Below are 10,507 nucleotides of genomic sequence, written 5' to 3'. Positions count from 1 at the left end.
TCCTCAGGCATCTATATTCAGTCTAAAAGAAATCACAATCACAGCTCTTCAAATATGCTGTGACTCATGTTTTACCACACTACATTTTCATAAACTTTTCATCAGGAGAACGGGCTGTGAAGGACCACAGTAATGGATCTCAAATTCTGGTTGACTACCCAGTTCTAGAAGTTATTTACTTTCTTCTTAAGATCTGAATTTGTCATGCAAGGCATTACTCTCCCACACACTTTCCCTGAAAAATGAACCCTCAGATTTCCTACCTCAGAGCATACAACATTCTGTCCTGGACAGTATTACTAGTTTCTGAAAAGAGTTTTTGAGGTATGTAAAAACCCCTGGTGCAACCAAGGGAATCAGGACTTGTCTAAAAATACTAAATCACATAAATAATACACAATTACATAAACAAAATACTAAATACATACACACAAGTACGCATACATAAAATTAATATTATTGGTAAGAATTTACTTTGATTAGTATTGCCATTGTCTGCTTACTGTTAAACATCTAGATATGACAAACTGGAAACCCTCTATGGGACGTTTACTAAAGTAAGGAGTGGCAGGGAGTTAAAATTCTAATTTTAGGGAAGTGGACAAATTATGGTAGAACAGAATTTCCTCACAAGATACAGTATATGATGTTTAAGGAAAAAGGCACTCAAATAGCGAAGAAAACTCCACTTTGAAAACATCACTATTTCTACTAAAAAAATTATGATAGAATGCATGACTTTATCTGAAAGTGTCTAGGTGAGGCACGTGTCCAGAAATAATAACAAAAAAGATATAGAACTGAAAAGCAATTTTCCCAAACTACTCTAATGATACTCCATGGCTGTGTAGTTTAAATGTCAACAGGATTCTTTTGTGTTCAACTCTGAACTGAAAAAGGAAATCCAATTCAAGGAGTCCTGTCTCTTTACTACTTAGAAGAATCATGATGGCACACAAAATTGAAAAAGGTCATCAGAGCTGCTTCAGAGACACCTCTGACTCCCAGTACACCTGAGCCCTTTTTCTAGGGCATACAGTTACTAAAATAAAAAGGAAAAACAATGTCCTGAATGTGATTTGTATATGTATTATTTACTTCTTACTTATATAGCAGATCAATTTAAACTCTAATTATCCAAATGCGAGCAGCTAAGTCATGCTGTTTATCCTGAAACTAGCTTTATGAAGATATTGCAGCATTTTAAATGAAAATAATTACATCATAGCATCTCTGGAACTTCTGCAATTTTTGTTGATACTGAAGTCGCAGTCACTCTGTATAAGAAACTACACAACCACAGGGTTTGGGCACAGGCATGAGCTTCCAGAGGAGAAACAGTAAATCCAGTAAATGTCATCATCACCAATATGAAAATTTCTCCTCACCTGAAAAGCCATTTGGGCCAGGAAAATGAGCTCATAATTTTCAAAAATCCTTGGCTTGTGAAAAGAAAGGTCCAATATGTGACAGCTTCTTTTAGGTTAGAGATACAACACTGAATATCTCCTGATTTTTCAACCTGTTTTATTGCTTTGTGCAAGATGCATTGAAGGCCTGAGAGTTAGTACAATTATTTTTATTTATTTGAATTTTGCTTTTTTTGCTTTACTACCCATAAGATAATTGGTTTCCTACTGTAGGCTCCCATAAAGAGCTGACCCAAGCAGTGTAAAATGCAAGAGGCTGAAAAGAGGCTTTTAAAGGAAATTTTCAGCAAACCAGGGGTGAGGGCTGCAAACAGCAATACTCTTCTGCTTCCTTATTTATCTCAGCATGGAGACTTTCTCACTTGAACTAGCTGGTAATTTTAGAGTGGGTGATCTCCCTTACTCACTGCATTCGATTATTTGGTAGGTTTACAACGGGGAATTGTTTACACAGAATTCGTCCAAAGTCTTCCTTCCTGGCCCTGTGGGATGGCTTAACAGAGGAAGGTAAACTTTTGCAAGCACAGTCAGAAAGCACTGTCAGAATGGAGGCAGCCAACAAAGAGACCCATGGGGACTCACTGTGGTACAGAGCAGCAGGGGATCACATCGCGTTCTCTTCCCTCTGACACGCAGCCCTGCCGATGTAAACATCTGGTACAAGCAATAACTAATGTATCAGGCATCACTGCTGGAGGCAGAATTCTGTTTCTTGCACTTTGAAAAAAAGAGTTGAGAGACACTTTTACCTTCAGTGGAAGCTGGTAGATGGGGTTGACACTGCCCAGGCTGACACTCCCGGAGTAAGGAGCGGATGCTCTTCCAGCTGTCAGTCTGTAATGCTCTCTTGTTGTGTCATCCTGACATGACATCTTGTCATTATTTTCTTTGGCTTCAGCTACCTGAATGGTGACAGCTGTCCTGTTTATTTTTAATGTGTCATAATTATCCTGCACAATTACCAAAATATTCCTATATATACAGAAAAGAATATGGATATACTCTAGAAAACTGACTTTTTTCAGGCAGTAGCAAATATTTGAAGTAAGTAAGGTTCTTATCTTAGACAATCATTAGGCAATAACTGTCCTCTGCAGAAATATGCCTGTTTACCTGGGAAAACATGGCAATCATATATTAATACATTTGTCCAAATTTCATGTTGGTATTTATTAATTTTATGAGAACTCATTAAAACACCTAAAAAAATAAAAGTCAAACATGTGACAACTACATATTATATGTATGAAAATATGAATACGGGGAGGACAGCCCTTTCTGGAAAGGCAGCAATTTGACTGTTCCTATTCTAGCTCATAGAAATGTTACACTTAAAATAATAATAATAGAATAATAAGAATAGACATTTTACAGGTGACTTTAAGTTGTTAGAAACAGTTCAATTGTTACTGCCTTGTGTTGTATTTCTGCTGCAGTTGACTTTGCTGATTTGATTTTCTTTACAAGTTCACTGTGGTCTAGGAGACTGCCCTGGGCAGCTGACAGCCTGTCATCCTCCAGCTGCCTGAGCTCAGTCATGAAACTGTTCTGGCTTCTTGGTCAGGACTGACTAACAGAGGGAAAAAAACCACTGTGTTTAAACAACCACAGCAAGAAATAATGTTTTATGGCACTTGTGAGTTATATTTTCTGTTTCATTACATCAGTTGATTTGATTTAATTTCTGAAAGGCCAGTTTACTTTCTGTCCCAGTATACTAGATCTGAGGTTCTGTGCACCCAAAGTGAGCAGGTTTAGGCTGTCGTGCACTAGAACTTTATCTCTCTCCTAGTGCCCCTCCTCCTGACACTACACAGAAGGACTGTTGTCTTGACACTACACAAAAGGACTGTGGTCATGTCAGGGATGGCAACTTGTAATGTATGTGGCAGCTGAGAAAACCAGAGAATAGCACAAGGGTGAAGAACCTCTCTTTGGCAGCGAACAGAGTGGGAAAATGTTGTCATGGTCTGCTCTGCTGGACCGACCTTCTGACAGTGCAAGAGCTTGACTGGTCTTGTGGGGAGCCCTCAGTCAGATTCACACCAAAACCCTGGGTGATACAGGCCTTGTAAGCATGCAGTCCCAGTTGGAACAAAGTGCAGATGCAGAGGTAAATGTACAGCTGTTTTCAGATCTCATTCCCAGGTATATGGCTTTTGTTCATCAAGGGGTAATTAAACTCCCTGACCCAGTTTGCCCTTGCATGAAGCAGGAGTACATCAAACAGGTGGAGCAAATCTTTGAGGGTGAAGTTAGTTAATTAAGTGAGATAACTGGAAAGACACACTAGAGAAATAGGAGGTATTCTTGTTATTCATTTCACACCCCCAAGTATTTTCTATTCATGTTTTATCTCATAGATTACATCCTGTCCAAAGTCCTTCCTATAACCACTTATAAAAGCATTTCTCCTCATACTATATATTGGTGTGACTGCAGCAGCCACTGAACTGCATCCCTGCAGGAATAAATTGTGATTTATTAACCAAATGCCCTAACAGTGCCATTATATCCTTGTACAGACTGGCATGGAATTTTATTTACACTTATTGGCTCAAGATCACTGAAGCACAAAGCACTGCAGAGGGCTTTAAACCTGCTCTGTAAATCAAATCCAATGCACAGAACAAACCAAGTGGTAGAGAGAAGTGTGGGAATAATATCACAATAAATTTAATTTCTAGCAGAGCTTTAGGTCGAGACAAGCCCTTTAGGAGTGCAGATTTGAATGAATCAGTGAAAGAACCTTCTACACTTTCCAGACTCTTAAAATCTTCCTAATATGGCTTCTAACAATTACAGTACAGTGGATTCAAACAGGCATATTAATTCTTGACTTAAAATTCCAGAGCAGGCAACAGACAAATCAAAATATAGTCCTTACCTTATATTTTTTGTGAGTCTTGCATTAAAAACCTCAGGCAACAGCTGGTCTTCCAGCCTGTCCCTGGTGACAGTGAAATTAATGAAGGTGTTCTGAGCCTGCAGTTGTGGCTTGTAAGTGAGGGTTAGCCACTTCAGTGTGAAGGATGAGATGAAAATTCTTTTTGAATTCACATTTTTTGTCTTCAATCTTGGTGCGTCTGGAAAAGAATAAAATGCACAAGAATGGGAATCTCACTAAATTGAAACCTCATAGGTATGTCAGATTGCAAACAATGTGTACTGTATGATCTTAGCAGCATAGCAAATGCACACAAACCAAACTTTAGGTGCCTGCAACTTAAGAAACAAAATGAGGATGATTGAACACACCAAAAGTATAAGACAAATACATGGAGTATTTCTGAATTCTTGTAGTTTCATTTGTATATATAGCAGACACAGGGAGATTATTCAATGCTGTACTGAAGAGTCTGTGGCTTAGGCATAAATGTCTAGCATCATAGCTTACCAGAAACTTAGGAAAGTTTTCAAACAAATGTCAATGAGATAGTTTTTCTTAAATATAAAGCCTAAAAAACTAAGCAGGAACATGTACTTATAACAAATGGATAGAGGAGAGGGAATGGCTGGCAACTGAAACAACAAAATTAATGATTTTAAGGTAATTTACTAAATGTTTAATTCTGAATTAATTATTTGTTGGATGAAAGAATGAGTTATCTGAGGTTCACCTTTTATTTACTGAAATCCTTTACTGAAGAGCTGCCATTTCCTGATCCCTTATCTTCAGTGAGGGGTGAAGCCTGTCCCTGCCACTCTGTGCCATTTTGAGGTCCAGCAGGGTGGCAACATGAAGTTCACTTATTTCTGTGGACAACAAAAAAATTGAAAATAACTTGCAGACTACAGTGTGTGCCATGAGCCTGGTCTGGTGTGACCCAGTGACACAATTCTTTGTCATTGACTTGCCCAGAGAACAGTGTGTCATTTTTCAGGATTCACTTGCCACATGAGCCTAAAATCAGTATTTTCTGTACAGCAATGGTTTTAAATGTTCTCTGCCAAGAAAGGAGATTCAAATACTAGTAATAAAACTGTTTAAAAAAGGGCTAATAGAACATTTAGAACATGAACTCTTTATAAAATTCAAATTGGCATTTGTTAACTCAATTTTCAAAGTGATTGCATTAACATAGATACTAAACACTTAAATGAGATTTATGAAAGTCACATCAGGACATGAATAAAACAAGTACTTTCTGTAGAAATTTTAACATTGCTTTGTTTCTAGGCTATCACAGGGCATTTCCAGAGCCAGGAACACAGTTTCAGCTCTTAAGACCCTTCCTTGCCAGCTTCTGACATGCCCTTAGCTATATGACATAGGCTAAACATAATGGTGTGCTGAGACCCTTCTGCATTTCACCAGGGAGAAGGAAGAAAAGAGAGCTGCTTATGATAGACTTTAAGTGAATTCCTTAAGGAAACCTACTATGTCTAGTGCTGGGGAACCCATGATTCTACAAAACTCAACATCAGATCTATATATTGTATAATACTGCCGTGCAAACTACTGGAGATGGGTTTTCCAGGCTTATGCTTGTATAACACTGCAATAATTTAGCCACATGACCATATGTCCTTCAGATTATACAGCCTCTCTCAGGTGGACATGAATTCACTGTCCAGTTCTGCAACATGGTCTCTCCACAGCCTTCAGAGGGAAAAAAAACTGTGGAGCTTGACATGGAGAACACAATTTTTCTTTGCTTTCAAGACACACACACACACTGATGAAACAAGAGATCTGACAAAAGACATGTTCTTCAGTTTGCTTTATCAGGAGAAAAACCTTTGCTAAGGGAGTCATGCTATATTTCAGAACATCTAGAGGAAATATAACAAGTTTTAGAGTTCTGGATTAAAATATTTCCTTTAGGAGTTCTCAATTCACAGAAGCAATAAATAACCAATTTCTGTGATTATCACCTATGAAAGGCAAAACCTACATAATGACTTGGTGGGTTTTATTACTGCAGCTGTTGTAGGTTTTCTGTTAATTACAGATTTGGGAAAAAGAAATGTTTTGTTATTGCTCTCCACTGTTCAAGAGTATAAGCAACAATGATAAACAGAGAGGTGGGAAACCCAGTAGGATGACTTAATTTTTTTTCAGTAAAATATATCTGTTTAGAGTTTAATTCTGGATTATGAAGAAATGCAGCAAAATAGGCATGAATAATGAAAGTCCATGATAGAAGGAATATAAAAAAATAGTCACTAAAGGAATTTCTAAAGACAACTTCTACTTTTGGCAATGTTTTCTTCATAATGTTCTATTCCCTCACCTGAGGCAGATAGAACAGATGGAACTAAAGCACCACTCTACCCAGAAATAGACACAGCATCTTTCATGTGAGTCCCAGCTCCCTGGTATTTAAGAACAAACAAAGTAAATTAAAAAGAGATTGTTCCCCACTAGTTTATTTTCCTGTTGAAATTCTCATCGATTTTGAAGTAAAGTAGATTAAGGGATTCAAAAAGGACTTTAAAAGCTTTAAAAAACCTGTATATGCCTTGAGTATAAACTATATTTAGCCAAAGCAAATATAAAAACAAATAAATTCCAGGAGGTAACATGAGCACTCACAGCTATGAGAAGTCTGGGACATGTGTAACATCTTGTCTGACCTGCCAAACTTGATTGATTGACACAAAGACCTGCTATTCCCTTGTGTATGTTCTGGCTTAGGTAACAATGCCTAGGTCTTTCAAAGACAGGAACTCATCAAGGTGAGAAATTTTGAATACAGGAACATGACTTCATATAATGAAATGGCTTGAGAGTTTACGCAACATCTTTTCTTATGGGACACTTTCATGCAACACAAAATTAAAGCATTTTTTTGCCCTTTCAGGGCAGATGTTCTCCAAAACAGACCATAACACTACATGGTAGAATGGTGGGATAGCTTCCTGTAGCGAGATGTTTTAGATCAGCTCAGCAAGAATGAAATAACTGATAAATTTTTGGACCGGAAAGTAGGGGGAAACAATATTTTTCAGTGGGAAGAAAGAGGGATAAACACATTTTCCAGAGGAGCTTTCATTCAGTTCCTGCTGTTTAAAATTAAAAGCTTCTGGAACTGATTTGCAAACCCCAACAAGTAATGTAGAGAAGGAAGCTGAATAAATCAGGTGAAAACAAGTGTAGAACAGAGCTGTTACCAGGCAATCTCAGTAGGCAAACTGTGCAAGTTGGTCAAACTAGTTCAGTGGGAAAAGCACTGCCTTGAAGTGCACAGCTGACAAGATGTTCAAGGCAAGGAAAGCTTCTCCCTGTGGAGAAACAGCGAATTTTCTTGCTGTTTCATGAATAATAGTCATGCGTCATAAGAATGGAAACTTGTTCATACAAGCTATATTTGCACATAAATCGAACTTCAAGAAATCTTAAAAAAACCTCTTAATAACCTAATCTTGCAGCTGAAGAGACATGACTACCTCTTTGTGACTGTGCAAAGGAGTTCAGCAAGGGTAACACCTCGTTCAAATGCAAATAGGAGCCTTATGAACAATGAATTTATTCCTCTATCTTCTCTCCTATGAGCCAAAATAACATTGATCTCTTATAGGTAATGCTCCTAGCCAGTGATTCCCAAAAGAGAGGTGCTGGGAAAGCAGGATAGGACACACACAGGTAAAAATTCAGATATTAAGGGCCATTCATACCAAACCTTTTCAAGCCACAGTTTCTTTTATAGCAGGTGAAGGCCGAAACCCAACACCACATAGAGTTGGTACCTGTTTACTTTTATGCCTTGGTTTTTCTGCTCCAAAAAAATCTAAGTATTGCATCTTGAATATTTTTTGCCTACATTGCTAATTCTTTGCACCCAAATTTTACTTATTTTTTGACTTGTGGCTGTCATGCTTACATAAAGCTTTGTACTACAACTGATATTTTCTTAAATTGCTTTATTATTTTTTTCCTTTTTTCCTCCTTCTCAAAGCAAATATCATGAAATATTTTAACAAAAATCTGAGCATTTAAAAGCAATTTTGAACATACAGCCACAGTCTAAAGCACATTAGAAACAACTGAGCAGCTTTACAGTTCCAAAATTAAAAATAAAAATGTATCCAAGTATGAACACCCAAAATTTGTTAGGCTTCTAAATATGTACTAAGGCACTTAAGCATGAAGTCTGCTTTTCAGAGATAACAAGTACTTTAGTTCACCCTATTGTGATCTGGTTTTGAGGAAAATATAAATTTATTCATTTGAAGTTCTCCAAGGCTGAGAATTTCTTTTGCAGGCTTCATTCAGAAACCAAGAGCTGGTGTTGCAGAATATCCAGGAATGCAACATAAGAACCATCTTGCAAAGAAGGAAGGGGAGAGGTACTCTTCTGATGTGGTTCACAGATCAGCAAGTTCTCTAATAAACAGGCTAGTAAATTTGCTTCGCAAGGAACACAAGTTGATAAATCTCCCTTGCTATGCTTTCTGTCGATTGATATGATAAGATATATTTTACTTAAAATTAGGATTGTCTGAAGCTCAGTGGATTTAATTATTTGTAATTATCCAGTTGTTGTCAGTATGTGGCCATTTTATGACAGTGGTATCTACTGTGTGGGTCAGGTTCAACTGTACATCTTTTCAAACACAGAATTAATGTACTATTGATGAAACCATTACTAGAACCAAATTAAAGTCTGGGCTGATGTATTGGTCCATGGGGTGCTGTCAGACATGAAAGGAGTAATTAGTATTCATTACTTCATACTCTGCAACATTCCAATTATTAATGAACTTCAACTGCTGGACTGCACCATATCTATCACAAATACCTTTCTAGTCTTTCTTTATTAGGAATAAAAAATTCAAAGTACCTGACAGAACTACTAAAATGAAAAATAACAGAAATTAATCAAGAATGAGGCAAAATCTGCTTATTTGGAAATAAATGGGGTATGTATTGTGTGGGTACATATTTATTGTGGTGTGTATATATATATATATATATATATATACACACACACACAGGCACATATGCCCCTCAAAGGTGACTTGTGCATCTTCAATCAGGCACAGAATGCTGCGTAAATATTCAGCAGAATAACCTATTTCTGAATAATTTCATATGTTTACTTTTGTGTCCACATACACAGCTTCATTGTGCTATGTGGAAGCCTTTGTTAAACACATGCAAAGCTATGTTGCTGTGACCCTTGTCCTTTTCAATCCAACTTCTTTCTGTTGTTTCACATCCCTTCACACCCTCCCATTCCTTAGATGTCTGTTACCTTGTGAAGATTCTGATCTCTCTTTTAGACCAGTATAATGCTAATTTTCAGTAAAGTTTCTTCACTATGGATTCTGGAAAGCAAGCTGTATGCTCTTACTCTGAAGTACTTCAAATACAGCTACAGAAAAATGCAACAAAGGGGGATCATTCCAAGGTCTCACAGTGTAGGGCAAGAGTGCATCTTCCAGGAGATCCATGTATACAAGGAGATTTGAGCTGTTTTTTACTGCTTGGATTTAATGTACAGGCACCAATGCCTGAAATATAGGATGGGAAGGAGGGAGAAAAATCTTGGGTAATCTGTGAAAAATAAGATAACTTTATTTATAATTTTTTTTTCATATTTTCACTTTCAACAAGGTGAAGCTGTGCAAGCGCTGTAACCACTCTTTGACTAACGTGTGAGATCCATCCAGAAATGCCCCAGGAGTATGTCTGGCTTTATATCAGAATAAAGATTACGTTCTCCAACATGAAAAATCTAGCTTGTTGATGTGTTGCTTGCAAACAAAAATAGAAGAGAGGAACACTTTCAGGCTTAAATTCATATTTGAGCAGAAACATGGCATTTCAGTTCATCAGATGAAATATTCAATGAGGTTTAATAAGTTTACTCTTGAGCAACCATAAATCAACATTGTTCTTTAGGCTGACATCTGCATTAAGGGCTCAACAATTTAATCCGAAATTTTTGTGAGAAGTTATGGAAGACATCACAGACTGAAATTCTCTTGCACCTAGTACAAACTCCTTTATTTTCCTTATTATCACCCTGAAAATGTGTATCTAAAAGGCACCTAAATAAGATCTTAAGAAATATTTTTAATGGTATTTTTTAAGTTTAGAGAGAAAACTGAACAGGCATTAACACCTC

The 10,507-nt window shown here is 37.2% G+C and overlaps 1 long non-coding RNA gene across 1 annotated transcript; it reads right to left on the bottom strand.

Annotated features, from left to right (window-relative positions):
* Positions 1-2,105: 2,105 nt before the first annotated feature.
* On the bottom strand, positions 2,106-5,159 carry LOC115916858. Its single transcript, XR_004061635.1, has 3 exons — positions 5,051-5,159; positions 4,318-4,516; positions 2,106-2,332 (listed from the first exon to the last, which is right to left on the bottom strand). It is a non-coding gene; the product is annotated as an uncharacterized LOC115916858 (long non-coding RNA).
* Positions 5,160-10,507: the final 5,348 nt, after the last annotated feature.

The sequence above is a fragment of the Camarhynchus parvulus genome, chromosome 2, assembly GCF_901933205.1.
Source record: "Camarhynchus parvulus chromosome 2, STF_HiC, whole genome shotgun sequence".
Lineage (NCBI taxonomy): Eukaryota > Metazoa > Chordata > Aves > Passeriformes > Thraupidae > Camarhynchus > Camarhynchus parvulus.
This window is presented reverse-complemented; position numbering and strand designations above follow the sequence as displayed.